This window comes from Parasteatoda tepidariorum, chromosome 2 (assembly GCF_043381705.1).
Source record: "Parasteatoda tepidariorum isolate YZ-2023 chromosome 2, CAS_Ptep_4.0, whole genome shotgun sequence".
NCBI lineage: Eukaryota > Metazoa > Arthropoda > Arachnida > Araneae > Theridiidae > Parasteatoda > Parasteatoda tepidariorum.
Window position 1 is genome coordinate 71,902,416 of NC_092205.1, and position 16,505 is coordinate 71,918,920.

A 16,505-nucleotide genomic window follows, 5' to 3' on the forward strand; every position below is an offset into this window, starting at 1 on the left:
GATAATAATTGAAAAGTTAACTTGTGTGTTCTTTCATGGGTGACTCACCATACACACCCGAATATTTTAACCCGCTGACCAACCTTAACAAAGTAACACCTAGAAAAAAAACCATATAAATGAATGAGGTGTCCGTTTCTTATAACTGTAGCCGATTCTTCATTTTCTACTCCATTTGACAGCTATTATCACTCCTAAATACAACTCCACATCTTTTGAACCTGTTATTTCTTTACTAAAAGAAATAAATTTTCATTCAATATCAATGCATAACAACCTATGTCGGGCGTAACCCAGGAACTGCCCCTGGGATTTGACCCCTTCCTTTTGTTTTCTTAAACCGCCAATTTGGCGCGATGCCACCTACTCATCTGTCTTATTCACTTTTTTTTTAAAAACTTATTTTTTACGTAGATCTATCCAAAAGTGTAGCCTTTTTCGTATAATATTTAAAAAGAGAGCTCATTTTGAGAAATGTGCTGGTGAAAGGAGTAAGAGTTTAAGTGTGGGATTTGCTTTATTTATAAATGCAATACAGAAAGTGTAGACAGAAAAACGAATCTAAACATTAACCAGGTGTTGATGCTATCATCATCGCGTATTTACACTAAAAATCACGGATTGCAAAAATAAACAATACAACGCCATTTGTGGATTGGTTATGGTGCTTGTTGTCTTGAATAATTTCATGAAACACATTTAGTTCTTATATAGAAGTTAATCTACATCAAATAGACCAATTTTCAGATCGATCGCCACCTTTGTTAGAGTGTAGTATTGGGTGTTCGTTGAATTAGTTAAACATTTGGTTCAATTTTGCAGAAACCCCGTTTCTTAACCCTGTTTGAAACCACTGTTTTATTTTAGTTTGATAAATTAATATCAATGCTAAATGTTTTAATGTGTTTAAGTGGTTTTAAGAAGAATTGTAAAAAAAAATTTTTTTTTATTACTTTTTGGCTCTGTTGGCGCAAAAAAAAAATCGCCAAAATTAAGGAGACACTCAATTTTAATTTTTACCGCTATCTTAAAATTTCCAATGCTATAACTTACTGAACTTTTCTTTCAATCGAGAACTTCTGTAAAAATTCAATTTCAAGAACAATCGATGCACTTGTATACTAATTTATACCAAAACTGGAAATGTTACGGTGGGATAAATAATTCCACATTTTAATGGAAGTAATTTGCAGTGTATATTTTTCGTGTATTGTTTCTGTATGTCTTGTTTAGTGGTTGACAGAAATGGAGTCCCGACTTGGCAAGTTAGCAGGCCATTTTGCCAAATATGGCATGCTTGGGAGCAAAGCATCTATGAGGGCATTTGTTGTCAGAAGGCAAAGACCTCTACAGAAATAGATTTTGCAATCCCTTGGAGTCGACGAGCGTAGCAAGCAGGGGTGGAAATTCATATTTCATGCCACCCGAATAAACGGTAGAAAAAATTTCAACAAGTTTTAAGATTAGGGATTAGAATTATCTCTCGCCTTCGCTATTTGTATTTCAGATTCTTAGTACAAAAAGTTCTGGTCTTATAAAGAAGACACATAGGCTCCCAATTAGATTAGAAGAACTTATATTATTTTTGGTCACTTGTTTAAGAAAAGAAAAAAAAACTTAGTCGCACAAATGTAATGAGATCGAGTTAGTTTTCGTGAATAAATTTTCCAACATTTTTAAACAAATGCTTGCCATTAGTATTTTTGCAAACTTTCTTTACTAATTATTACACATGTGTAACGCACAACAAAGGGGGAAAAAGCTTTTTAGCTCTGCAAGCTGATATATGGTTTCTCTGCAATGCAAACGAGTTTCTCTTCTCCTGTGCCATAATTCTGTGAGAAAACGGTGCATGCAGGAAAAACTACCAGCTTTCTCTTGGGTACAATGCAATCACAACACTTTAATTTTAATGTCAAAATGGAATGAAAGATATAGATTACATGGATCTCTTAGACCAAAACAGGTTTAATAATAAGTCCTGTCCTAATAATGCAATAAAATTAAAAATTAAGTTCAAAGTTTTTTGTCCTCTTGGATGTCTTTTTAATTACAGAAAATAATATGTTTGAAGGTAAAGTACAAGCTAAATTATTTTTGCGAGCATTAATTTTGAAAATATAAAGAAATGAAGATTTAAAAGTTTAATTTTCAAAATAAATATTTCTAAATAATATATTTCCGGATATTTAGTATTTAAGAAATGCTGCCATAAAACAAGTATTTCTATATTTCCAGGTATATAATATTTAAGAAAATCAGCCATAAAAATTAAATTTGCCAAGCAAATATGTCTAAATATATTTCCAGATACTTGATATTGAAGAAATGCATCCATAAAAATTAAATTTTTAAAGCAACTATTTCTAAATAATATACTTCAAACTATATAATATTGAAGAAATGCAGTCATAAAAGTTAAATTTGCAAATCAAATATATATCCAGTTATTTGATATTGAAGAAATGCAGCCAAAAGAGTTGAATTTATAAAACAAATATTTCTAGATAATATACTTCCAGGCTCATAATATTAAGGAAATTTAGCTATAAAAGTTAAATCTGAGAAGCAAATATGGCTAAATATCTTTCCCATTATTTGATATTGAAGAAATGCTGTTACAAAAGTTAAATTCGAAAAGAAAAAAAATTAACTTTATATTTTTCAAGTTATTTAATTTTATAGAAATACAACTATGAAAGTTACAATGAAACAAGTATTTCTAAACAATATAATAATATATTATTAATGTTATAATAACATTTATTGTTATAATAATTTAAATGAAATATATTTCATAAGTTGACCTTTTTTATATAATAATAAATAGTTTTAAACATTTGATAAAAAGTTTAAGATACATTGACTTCAAGATTTTTGAACATATTGGAAACAAATTTGATAGGTTATTATGCTAAACGAGTATAATTCGACCTTAAGTAAGCAATTGGTGAAAAAATTAATATTTAATTAATCTTAATAATATGTTAATTTTATATTAATTATATATTTCATTAATTAAATTTTTAAAATTAATACATGATAACTTTTTATAATTAATGTTTCCATTTAGGTCTACTATTTTTTGCCGCGTCTCTTAAAGAAAATATTTAACTTTTAGATTGATGTTATTTTTAATACACATTAGACTAATATCCGAAAAATAATCTTAGACCTTCAACAACAATATTCAAGAGAAAAACTGAGTCTATAATGAAAGATTCTGAAACTTACAACACTTACCGCCATCTAGTTTCATAAATAGAAATGAAAATGTTTATGTATGGTAAAGCTATTTTTCCAAATAGCGAAAATAAAACATTTTTTTTTATTTTATTGAAAACAATTTAGAAATAAAAATAATTTTATTTAGAATTTATTACATTGGCTGAAATCATTTTCGTGAAATTGTTGAAAGGAAAATAAATTTTCTTTTTATACTTCTTAATAATTAATTAATAATAATGTTGATGTAAATAAGGATATTTTTTTTCCTCACAAAAACTAGAAATATACAATTATTATTTTAAATAATACAACTATGTTTTAAATAATTACATTTTAAATAATTCAATTTTAAATAATACTATGCAATTTTTTTAAAACATAAATTGTATTTAGTTTATTATTTCACGTTAATTTTCTTTGACTTGTAAAAAGAAATTATTTTCAATAAAATGAGCATTTTAATCAATTGTATCATCATTTCATCATCCAGTTTTCAATTATTGATTATTTCAATTAATTTTATCTTCATTTTATCATAATCATTTTTATCGTCATTTCATCATTTTTATCGCCATTTCATCATTTTATCCTAATCATTTTTATCTTCATTTGATCATTTTATTNAAACAGGTTTAATAATAAGTCCTGTCCTAATAATGCAATAAAAATAAAAATTAAGTTCAAAGTTTTTTGTCCTCTTGGATGTCTTTTTAATTACAGAAAATAATATGTTTGAAGGTAAAGTACAAGCTAAATTATTTTTGCGAGCATTAATTTTGAAAATATAAAGAAATGAAGATTTAAAAGTTTAATTTTCAAAATAAATATTTCTAAATAATATATTTCCGGATATTTAGTATTTAAGAAATGCTGCCATAAAACAAGTATTTCTATATTTCCAGGTATATAATATTTAAGAAAATCAGCCATAAAAATTAAATTTGAAAAACAAATATGTCTAAATATATTTCCAGGTACTTGATATTGAAGAAATGCATCCATAATAATTAAATTTTTAAAGCAAATATTTCTAAATAATATACTTCAAAGTATATAATATTGAAGAAATGCAGTCATAAAAGTTAAACTTGCAAAGCAAATATATCTAAATATATACCCAGTTATTTGATATTGAAGAAATGCAACCAAAAGAGTTAAAATTATAAAACAAATATTTCTAGATAATATACTTCCAGGCATATAATATTAAAGAAATTTAGCTATAAAAGTTAAATCTGAGAAGCAAATATGGCTAAATATATTTCCCGTTAATTGATATTGAAGAAATGCTGTTACAAAAGTTAAATTTGAAAAAAAAGAATTAACTTTATATTTTTTAAGTTATTTAATTTCATAGAAATGCAGCAGTGAAAGTTACATTTGTAAAACAAGCATTTCTTAATAATATAATAATATATTATTAATGTTATAATAACATTTATTGTTATAAAAATTTAAATGAAATAGATTTTATAAGTTGACTTTTTATAATTAATGCTTGCATTTAGGTCAGCTATTTTTTCCCTCGTCTCTTAAAGAAAATATTTAACTTTTAGATTGATGTTATTAAACGTTTTGCTAGACTAATATACGAAAATTAATCTTAGATCTTCAACAACAATATTCAAGAGAAAAACTGGGTCTATAATGAAACTTTCTGAGACCTACAGCACCTAACGCCATCTAGTTTCATAAATAGAAATGAAAATGTTTATGTATAGTAAAGCTATTTTTCCAAATAGCAAAAATAAAATAAATTTTTTATTTATTGAAAACAATTTAGAAATTATAATAATTTTATTTAGAATTTATTACTTGGGCTGAAATCATTTTCGTGAAATTATTGAAAGAAAAATAAATTTTCTTTTTATACTTCGTAATAATTAATTAATAATATTATTATTGGTGTAAATAAGGAATATTTTTTTTCCTCACAAAAACTAGAAATATACAGTTATTATTTTAAATAATACCATTATGTTTTAAATAATTATATTTTAAATAGTCATATTTTAAATAATTAATTACTTTAAGTAATTACTTTTTAATAATCACTTTAAATAATACCATAAATTTTTTTTTAAATATCAATTGTATTTAATTTATCATTTCACGTTTTTTGACTTGTTAAAAGAAATTATTTTCAATAAAATGAGCATTTTAATCAATTGTATCATCATTTCATCATCCAGTTTTCAATTATTCATCATTTCAATCAATTTTATCATCATTTTATGGAAATCATTTTTATCGTCATTTAATCATAATCATTTTTATTGTTATCTCCTCATTTTATTCTAATCATTTTTATCTTCATTTCATCATTTTAAAATTACTCCCATTCAATTTTTGATCAATCATCATTTTATCGGAATCATTTTTATTGTCATTTTATCATAATCATTTTTATCGTCAACTCATCATTTTATTATAATCATTTTTATCTTCATTTCATCATTTTATCATAATCATTTTTATCTTCATTTCATCATTTTAAAATTACTCCCATTCAATTTTTGATCAATCATCATTTTTATCAATTTCATCATTATTTTAACCCTCGTTTATTCAATTTTAAATCTCCGAACATTTCGAATAATTAATTCTGTCAATTATTCACGTAAAATAGGAATCAAATTTTCAGTTTTTCTGTTAAAAAAAAAGAAGAAAACAATCCGAACATGGTAACATTTACAGCCTGGATCCGTTCCCAATGGCGAAAGAAATGGGAAAGATAAATCTTTGAAAAGAAAAAAGAAATAGACATACCTCAAAAAATATCTCGTTCAAGGACTTGCTAAAACATGGAAAACATATAAGCAACTTTAGAATAGTACATCAAGCGTCTGACATAAAAAGCAGCGACTTTATTGCCTTCTAAATCAGCGGAAATGTGTTTCTTTCCAACATTCTGGAAGAATGAATCCTTCCAGATTTCTTACTTTGTTGCCAAGGTGAAGGTTGTGTGAAAGAAGAGGTTGAAAAAAAAATTCGTATAAAATTATTATGATAAAAATAATTTTTGCTACTGAATGAATTTTACCGATTGATCTAACCCAGTCATAAGCGTAGCGTCGAAGGGGCACACGGGGGTACGTCCCCCCTCAATAATTTTTCATAACTCCAGAATTTTTTTTAAAGGTATTACCATATTTTAGCTGTCTTAACTATATTATTTTTCAGGTAATATTTATTTAAGTATATCTCCTTAAATATTTGAAAAGTCTAGAAATAAAAAAAACGAGGAATTAAAAAATCGAGAAAATTCGCTTAAAAAAATGGATTTTTTTTCTTCTTCTTTTTTTTTTATAATTATTTTTTTAAAACTGCGCCCAGAAAGATAGAATAACGGATAAGATACGCGAGAAGAATAGAATTTTTGGTTTATTATTCCTTGAAATAGGATTGTGCAATGAGCAAAAATAATAGAAAAAAGAAAGAAAAGCGAACCATCTTGAATAACTTTGATTTTGATCTAATAATCGGACCTTCACGTTCTAGGACTCAATCTTAATAATTCGAGAGATTGACCTCAAATGTGCAAATTAATTAGTAACAAACGCTATTTAAAATTGCGAAATCAGACCCGAAAATGTACTTCTTCTCAATAAACATACCTTTTTTTATGATGGATTTGGATCTCTGACTCCCAGTCTCAATCTGGGAAATATGGTCCCCATTCTTTGGCCAGAAGAGCGATCCAAAGTTAGAACCCCTTTATATTAATTTTATTTTTTCAATATTTCGCTATATCTTGATAACATTTTAAGCGAATTGAAATTTTTTTGCACTTAATTATGAAATTTGCATGTCCAAATATAATTCCGTGAAAAAACTTATTTTTCGTAAACATTTTTTATTTTTTTAAGTAATAGTCGAAAAAATATTGAATTGTAAGTTAAAAAATTTTTTGCATCATTTTAAAGAATGTAATTTTACATGGGAAAATACAAAATTTATGCGAAATTAGTTGAACAGCTCCTGAGAATTCGAATTTTAAAAATGTCTTATATTTAATATTTGATTTCTCAGGAAATATACGACCAATTTTGCTAAATTTTTGTATATTTACCATGTAAAATTACGTTCTTCAAAATAACGTAAAAAATTGTATACATTAAAATTCAAAATTTTGTCGACTTATAATAGATTAAAAAATAATAAATAGTAGCTGAAAAATTTTTTTTTTCGCTTTTCCTGACAAAGTAAGAGAACTATATTTTCCAGATTGCGTCTACCCCTTTCATTGGGGGGTTAAAAATACGAATACCGCAAAAAAAGAAAAAAACGATATGCTTATTCAGAGAAAGACAACTTTTTGTTTGATTTCGTAACTTAAAATATCGCCTGCACTAATTAATTAACATGTTTGAGGTCTTCCCCTTGAGTTCTAGATTAATGTTGCGCCCTCGAACGTGAAGTTCCGATCTTTCAATCAAAAGTTATTCTGGGTGGTCCGTTTATTTTGCCATAACTTTTTTTAATTTTAAGAAAATAAAACCTGAAATTCAGACTTTCCATGGTTTTGCAATATGCTCTGAATACACTACAGAATCCGTCATATTCAACGAAATTTTTTGGTTATCGCCAAAATACTAGTATAACTCCTCCGTTGAATACAGAAAATTTATCTTAAAATTAGAGGCATTTATAAAAGTTCCTCTGTGTATTTCATTTAGAGTTTTAATATAGATATTGATATTCTAAACACTAAAAATAAATAATAAACAAAATTTGAAATTTTTTTTTTGTCTCCTCAAAAATTTCGTTTATGCTTGCTACGCCTATGAATCCAGTCTATGCTAAACTAGCCAACTTTAAAGAATTTTCTCCCCAGAAAATACATTTGAAAACTTTTCCAATTTTTTTTTTTGGAAAGTTTATTCTCTCGGCGTATGTCGTCGAATTCATCAAAATACTTAAACATGTCGTAAACACTTTTACATTTAACAAGCATGATTTATTTTTTATAATATATTATTCAATTTAGAATGCAGGGAATGAACTTTAACGTACGTAGCACTAACTGGTAATGAATCTAAATCGAAACTTTCCGAGTAAAAAAAAAACTAAAGAGGGTATATTCCGATTCGAATGCACATGCGTGTGATAAGAATTCGTAAACATAGTCTTAAACGGATAAATACACTACTAAAATATTTCTTAATTGCTTAAAATATTGCTTAGTTGATAACAGATAAAATATATCATGTGGAAGTGTTCGATTCTGGACATAGCACAAAATGCGCGTTTAAAATAATGGAGATAAAATTCCGTATTTAAAAAAATAGACACATAGCTCAAAATGCGTGTTTAAAATAGCCATGGCTCAAAATGCGTATTATAAATAACAGATATAGCTCAAAACGCGTACTTAAGAAAATGAACACGGATTTTAAATGTGCTTTTTGTGCAGCGTCTTTTTTTTCTTAAAAATGAATTTTGAGTTTGTCCATTTTCTGATTCGTTTAAATAGTTCCTCAGATATGGAGAAATATGCAAGAAGTAAAATTGACAAATGATTCGAATTGACGAATTTCAATTTGGTAACGGAAATATTTATCAATGTAACAACAATGAGAAAAGAATATTGGAAAAATGTCCAAAAATGTTGATATTTTCAGACGATGTGTCACGATAGTAATATCTGACATCTCCTCGAACAAATGTATAATCCATATCGAAGATAGTATTCTTGAAATACGTGACATTTGTGGAATTGACAGTTGTTCTTTGGGTGACAATTTTCTCTAAAAGTATTCTATTCAGTATATAGTTCAATTTTGGAACAATTATTGAATTTTTGACTTTTTGTGTTTTGAACAGTTATACAAATAATTTTTCAAATAAAGGTTATTCAAATAATTTTTAATTGAAGAATTTAAGAGAGAAAAAATGTACAAAAAGCGAATTAAAAACAGAGAAATGACAAAAATAAGGGGTAGATGGAGAAATGAGAAGAGATTTATTTCTTCAACTCTGCGTCGATTGAATTCCTCTGTTTTTTCCTTTACCATACATTTTTTTCTCATTGTCGTTTTTAACTACCTGATGAAGGAAAGCTTGTTCTTTCTGAAGCATATCGTTCTACTTTTCTGTTTATTGTGTCGTTAGAAATCGTAAAAGATACATATCTTATGCCAGTTTTGTACTCTTCAATTAAAAAAAAACACATCTATTTATAATGAGAGAAATATAATTTTGCAAATTAAATTTCAATATAACCTATTAGTCTAGATTCTTTAAGGATAGTAACTTATTGTTGATTTTAAAATATTTTTTTGTTTCTTGTTAAAGAATTTATATTTATGGAAAAAATGACATACATAAAAAATTACATAATTCTTAATTCTTATGGAATAGACTGCATATGCCCAAGTTTATCGAACCTTATAACCATTCAAATTTGCATCAACCTTAATATGTCATATAAGTTGAACTATATTTTCTTATTTCTTAAAACTTGAGGATACTATACCATGGTTCATCTTAAGACATGGTTCCACGAAACACTTCATTAAATTTGCAGCACATATGCACCCTATTATGGTTCAAAGTACCGATATTATAGCTTAACGTTCCAATTTTTCTGAGACTGTAGGTATAAAAAGGCGCATTTCCCACTGATCTGAACTATGTCTACCCTGATCTCACGGAACTCTGAGATAATTGAAGCTTATTTTATTTTTATACTTTATAACCGGCCAACCCATTTTTGGGTTAAGCATTGTAATTTTGAACCCAACTCATAAGATAAGGGAACTTTTAGCTCAACATTTTATATTTTATTTTATAACCGCCGTTGAACAGCCGACTCAATTCTGAGTTTACGACTACTAATGTTTAACTTCGTAGCCTTGTAATTTTGGACCAATCCAGAAGACAAGGAAACTCCTGGATCAGTACCCCCAGAGGTTTGATTTGTTATTGGAACAAGGAGGACTTTATGATCCGACAGATTTAACGTACATCAGCCACCATTTTCTACACGGGAAGTCTTCGGCCGGCGAGATCAAACCCACGACCTCTTAGACATGGGCCCAGTGCCCTACCAACCAGGCTATCCCGGCCTTTTTAGCTCAACATTGGGACAAACTCGCCTTCGTTGATAGATTTTTGATGGAAATTATCCTCATTAGCGTTATATCAGGAGAAAAACATCCCGTGGTTAGCCTTATGACAAGAGGATTCTAACCCGTGTTCCGACTACCGCTGAGGACATTTTACGTCAGCACTGTAGTCGATGCGAGCCGTGAGCAGAAATCGTAACTAGTCTTATAATGATAAACCTTAAGAATAAATAAAGTTTAAATTTATTTTTTTTAGGCTGGACTTCTTTTGATTTATTCTTTTATATTATTTTAATTTTTAACTATTTTAGTATCTAGAAGGAATAGCCTTATAATGACAAAAAGAAACAATTCAGCTAACTTAAAATAGAGTTCTTAGTCATTACTCATGGCCAAGAAGCTATTTCTTCTTACCGAAAAGAACTACAGCTATTTTAAAGTAACTGTTGCTTCTTTTTTTCTACATTTTCTCCCTCTTTCTCCAAAATTTTTCTTTACTTCCGAGAATGAGTCAGATTTACGTCACTTTTACTCTTGGCACTGAAAGAGTTAAATTTTTTGTTACTTTGATGTCTAGTAAACAGGTGGCTTTAAACTTTCTGTGCCAAAGCATGATTCAATTGTTAAGGAAAAGTATCTTTTTTTAATTTAAAGAAAAATAGCTAATAGGGACTTTTTAGTTTTAAAGTGTTGTTTTATAATGCTAAAGTATCGTAAAATTTATTGCGTTCATATTTTGTGAAGATGCATGATAAAATTAGTTTTCAAAATTTACACAATCTATAAATTGTTTCCGCTCAACCATATGTCAGCCGAAAGTTTATTCGTCTTGAAAAATGTGTACTATTAATAAGCGTAAAAAAAATGTGAAGTGAACAATTTTTTTTAAATAATTTATTTTTTACATGGCGCATTTAACGAATCGTTTCCTATTTCCTTTTTTAAACTTATGTTACAGGTATAAGACATATCAAACTTTCTGGTTGGTACCACATTTTATTAAGAAAAATTATGTATATGAATTAAGAAACACAATTTCTTAAATCATTGATTGTTTAAATGGAGCATTTTCAGAATTGTTTTCGAATTTTTTACTTTAAACTTTAAATATAGGTATAAGAAATATCAAGAAGCTTTCTGGTTGGTAACAAAATTGACTTCATGTGTCTTATTTTATAAAGAAATATTATGTTTATGAATTAAGGAACAAATTTTCTTAAATCATTGATTGTTTAAATGGCGCATTTTTTGAATTGTTTTCTATTTTAAACTTTAAATATGGGTATAAGATATATCAAGAAGCTTTCTGGCTGATACCAAAATTAACTTCGTGTGTCTTATTTTATTAAGAAAAATTATGTATATGAATTAAGGAACACATTTTCTTAAATCATATTGATTGTTTAAATGGCGCATTTTTTAAATTGTTTTCTATTTTAAACTTTAAATATGGGTATAAGAGATATCAAGAAGCTTTCTGGCCGATACCAAAATCAACTTCGTGTGTCTCATTTTATTAAGAAAAATTATGTATATGAATTAAAAAACACAATTTCTTAAATCATTGATTGTTTGAATGGCGCATTTTTAGAATTGTTTTCTATTTTAAACTTTAAATATGGATAAAAGATATATCAAGAAGCTTTCTGGTTGGTACCAAAATTGACTTCATGTGTCTTATTTTGTAAAGAAAAATTATGTATATGAATTAAGGAACACATTTTCTTAAATCATTGATTGTTTAAATGTCGCATTTTTAGAATTGTTTTCTATTTTAAACTTTAAATATAGGTATTAAATATATCAAGAAGCTTTCTGGTTGGTACCAAAATTGACTTCATGTTTCTTATTTTATTAAGAAAAATTCTGTATTTGAATAAAAGAACACATTTTCTTAAATCATTGATTATTAAAATGGCGCATTTTTTGAATTGTTTTCTATTTTAAACTTTAAATATAGGTATAAGATATATCAAGAAGCTTTCTGGTTGATACCAAAATTGACTTGATGCGTCTCATTTTATTAAGAAAAATTCTGTATATGAATAAAGGAACACATTTTCTTAAATCATTGATTGTTTGAATGGCACATTTTTAGAATTGTTTTCCATTTTAAACTTTTAATATAGGTATAAGATATATTAAGAAGCTTTCTTGTTGGTACCAAAATTTACTTCACTTGTTTTATTTTATTAAGAAAAATTACATATATGAATTAAGAAACACAATTTCTTAAATCATTGATTGTTTGAATAGCCCATTTACAAAAAAGCGTTTTCTAATTTTTGATTTTAAACTATTTGTATTAGTATAAGGCGTAAAGCATATCAGAAAACTTTCTGAGTGATCCCAATTATTGACATATTATTGTCCATTTATTAAATTATTCCCAATTATTGATATCTATTAAAGAAACGTATAAATGTGAATAAAAGAACTCAATTTCTTAAATAATTTATTATTCGAATGACACATATTCTGAATAGTTTTCTAATCTTCTATTTTAAATTTTTAACATTCATATCAGACGTATCAACAAACTGTCTGCTGAGTGGTTCCAAAATCGACTCGTTGGGTCTCGTCTCATTGAAAAACCATATCTTATCAAAGAACAAATTTTTTTTAAATAATTGATTGCTTAAAGGGCACTCTTTCAAAATCTTTTTATTTTAAACTTTTATTGTTGACAAGAACCCTATAAAGTAACCTATTTCTTATCTTGACTAGTAACGTATTTCTTCTTCCTGACTCGAATGAAATCAAAACAAAATCAATAGAACTTTAGGTCTAGATAACCTGAAGTCTTACGTGTAAAAAGTACAGTTTTGCACTTATACCAATCAATAGCTCTGGTATTTATGGATGTGCAAACTAACGAAATAAGTATTGGATCCTATGAATTTTTAAACTAATTGAGATATTGTGTCTAAAACCCAGCTGATAAGGATTATGGCTTAGAAGTAATAAGAATTATAAAAGTTCTATGTATAAAAAATACTATTTTTGTAATTATTTATTTATGCGTCTGATATCGCTATCTGGAAAAGGGACATATTATTTTTAATGTATTTTTTTACGCTGAATTCAATAAAGACAAATATAAGTCGATAAGAAAAGTAGTTTTGAAGTTAAATGTTTTATGCATAAATTGGTATAATTTAAACTTTCATCATTCTTGAACTTCTAGTCACTTGGACGTGGTTTTAGTCTCATTCAATTGAGCGTAAAATAGTACATAAGATATAATATTTTATTTATTTACATTAATACCACTTAACTGGACTTTTTATACATAAAAACTTTAACTTTTGAATTATTATACCTTATCGACATCGTAATAAATAAATAAATAAAATAGACACGAAACAACACTTTGCCTAGATAGCAATGTTTGAATCCCCCTTTTTGATCACGATAAATTCAAGATGGTGGCTTAAACTCACCTCAGGTTAAGGGAACAAATTTTCAGTAGCCATATTAGGCACAAGTCACAATTTTTAAAATAATTTACAGCTCTTCACTAATTATTTACATATTCAACAACTTAGGAACTGGTTTATTATTTAATAATAAGCGTTGAATACCATTTATTATGCAATGATATTGAATCATGATTATTATTTAACAGTAAATGTTAAATTCTCATTTTTTATTTAATAGCAAATACTGAATTTTTCTTATTATTTAATATTAAATAGTGAATGTCAATTACTATTTAACAATATTTTTGAAACCTATTCATTATTCAATATTGAATGTTGAATTCCATATACTATTTAATAATAAGTGAATTCCTTTTATTGTTTAATAATAGTAATGAGTTCATTCATTATTGAATAATAAGTGTTCAATTCCATTTATCATTTAATAATAACTATAAGAATTGAATTCTATTCATTTTTCAATAAGTATTTAATCACGTTTATTATTTAATAATAACATTAAATGTTGGATTCTATACATTGTTCAACAATAGGTATTTAATCCCATTTATCATTTAATAATTACAACATATGGTGAATTCTGTTCATTGTTCATCCATAAATATTTAATACTATTTATCATTTAATAACAACAAAAAGTCATGAAACCTTTCTATTTGCTGAGAAATAAAAATTTAATCCCATTTATCTCTTCATAATAATGTTAAGTGTTGAATTCTATTCATAAATCAACAGTATGTATTTAATCCCCTTCATCATTTAATAATAACAATAAATGTTGAATTCTATTCATTGTTCAACAATAAGTATTTAATCCCATTTATCATTTAATAAAAACTACATATGGTGAATTCTGTTCATTATTCATCCATAAATATTTAAAATTATTTATCATTTGATAGTAACAATAAGTGTTGAAATCTTTTTATTGTTCAATAGTAAGTGTTTAATCCCATTTATCAATTCACATAACATTTAGTGTTGAATTCTATTCGTTGATCAACAATATGTATTTAATCCTATTTATCATTTAATAATAACATTAAGTGTTGAATTCTTTTAATTGTTTAACTATAAGTATTTTATTCCATTTATTTTTTATTTGATATAACAATGAGTTTTGAATTCCGTTCATTCTTTAATGCATAATAAGTGTTTAAATAATTAAGCGTTATTTTATAGACAAATTATTTTTAACACTTAATCATTTATTTTGATTGAACAATTTTAACGATTTTTTGAAATGAATCTTGATTTTATTTTAAATGAATCTTGATTTTATTTGAAATAAATCTTGAGCTCAGTAGTGAAACCTAAGTAAAAAAAAAAAAAAAAATGCTGTACTTTTCTCATCTAAGAAATGAAATTACAATAATAAATTTGTTATTACACAAACAGTACAACACAGTACATTTCCATTTTTTAACAAAGGCTGTTATAATACAAACATAACTCAAGTACCAAAAATTTTATACAAACAATACAATATATGTAATCAAAAATACAAAGATTACTTATTTTTGAATCATGGCATTAGATAAACATAATTTATTCATAATTTGGTATGCTATAAAAACAAAAGGTTAAAACTAGATTACATATAAATTTGAATATTAAGTGAAATTACATATGAAAATTGGTGCTAATTTTTGCATCATGACTTTACAAAAAGACCATTCATTTCTCCATAATTCACAATATAATATTCTCCAAAGAGAAAAAGCAACAATTCAATTATTTTATGAAGATGAAATACCTTAAAATAATTTTTTATCACCAAATTTATATGCCTTTCATTAGCTCAATTTTTATACCTTTATAACAAAGTAAAAAAAAAAGCAACAATTCAATTATTTTATCAATATGAAATGCCTTATAACAATTTTCTATCAGCAAATTTATGTGCTTTTCATTAACTTAGTTTTTTATACCAAGTGATAACTTTCAGCAATGAAAAGTGTTAAAAAAAACGTCAGATTTATGTTCTATTTAAAAGGGTTTTTTAAGGGTCTGACGTCATTCTTGTACTTCATGAAGCGGATCTTCAACTGGAGTTGAAAAATCCGCTGTGCACCTTATGATAATAAATTTTTTAAACTTCAGTAATTTGATTAAAACAATATGAATTTATGTTATTTAATTATTAAAATTAAGGTTACATGTTATAAAATGTTTTAAAAATGTTTAAATTAGGAATGTTAAATGTCAAAAAAAAAATTTTTATAATATGAAAAAAACATTGGAAGCTAAGAAAAAAGGAATAATTTTCTTAATATTGAAAAAAATTTTTTTAAATACTTTCTTAATACTGTCTTAAATAAAGAGAAAAACGTAAAATAGTTTAAAATGAAACATGCATTTTGAAAAATGAGCAAGTTTAAGCATTAACCCTTTAATAGGCCATTTATTTCCAGTAAAGGTAAATTAAAGTATTTTTGGAATTGAAATTGATGTAAGAATAGTAATTGATATAAGAAAAAAAGAACTCATTTAGCTTATAAGAAATGAATCTAAAATTTAATGCCATTTCTTTTTTTTTGGTGGTAAGTATATTTTCCTCGACCTATTAGGAACTTATTGACTTTTATTTTTCGTTATTTATAATATAAATTTTATAAATACTACAAACTTCAAAAGGAATTATGTATTTTATAACTTTTATAAGTTTTCTTAAACTATCAAATGGTTACCAATTTTATTCAAGCGCACTTCAAGAAAGCTGAAGTTATTAATGAATGGAAACCTGAATTGAAAGTGGTAAAAA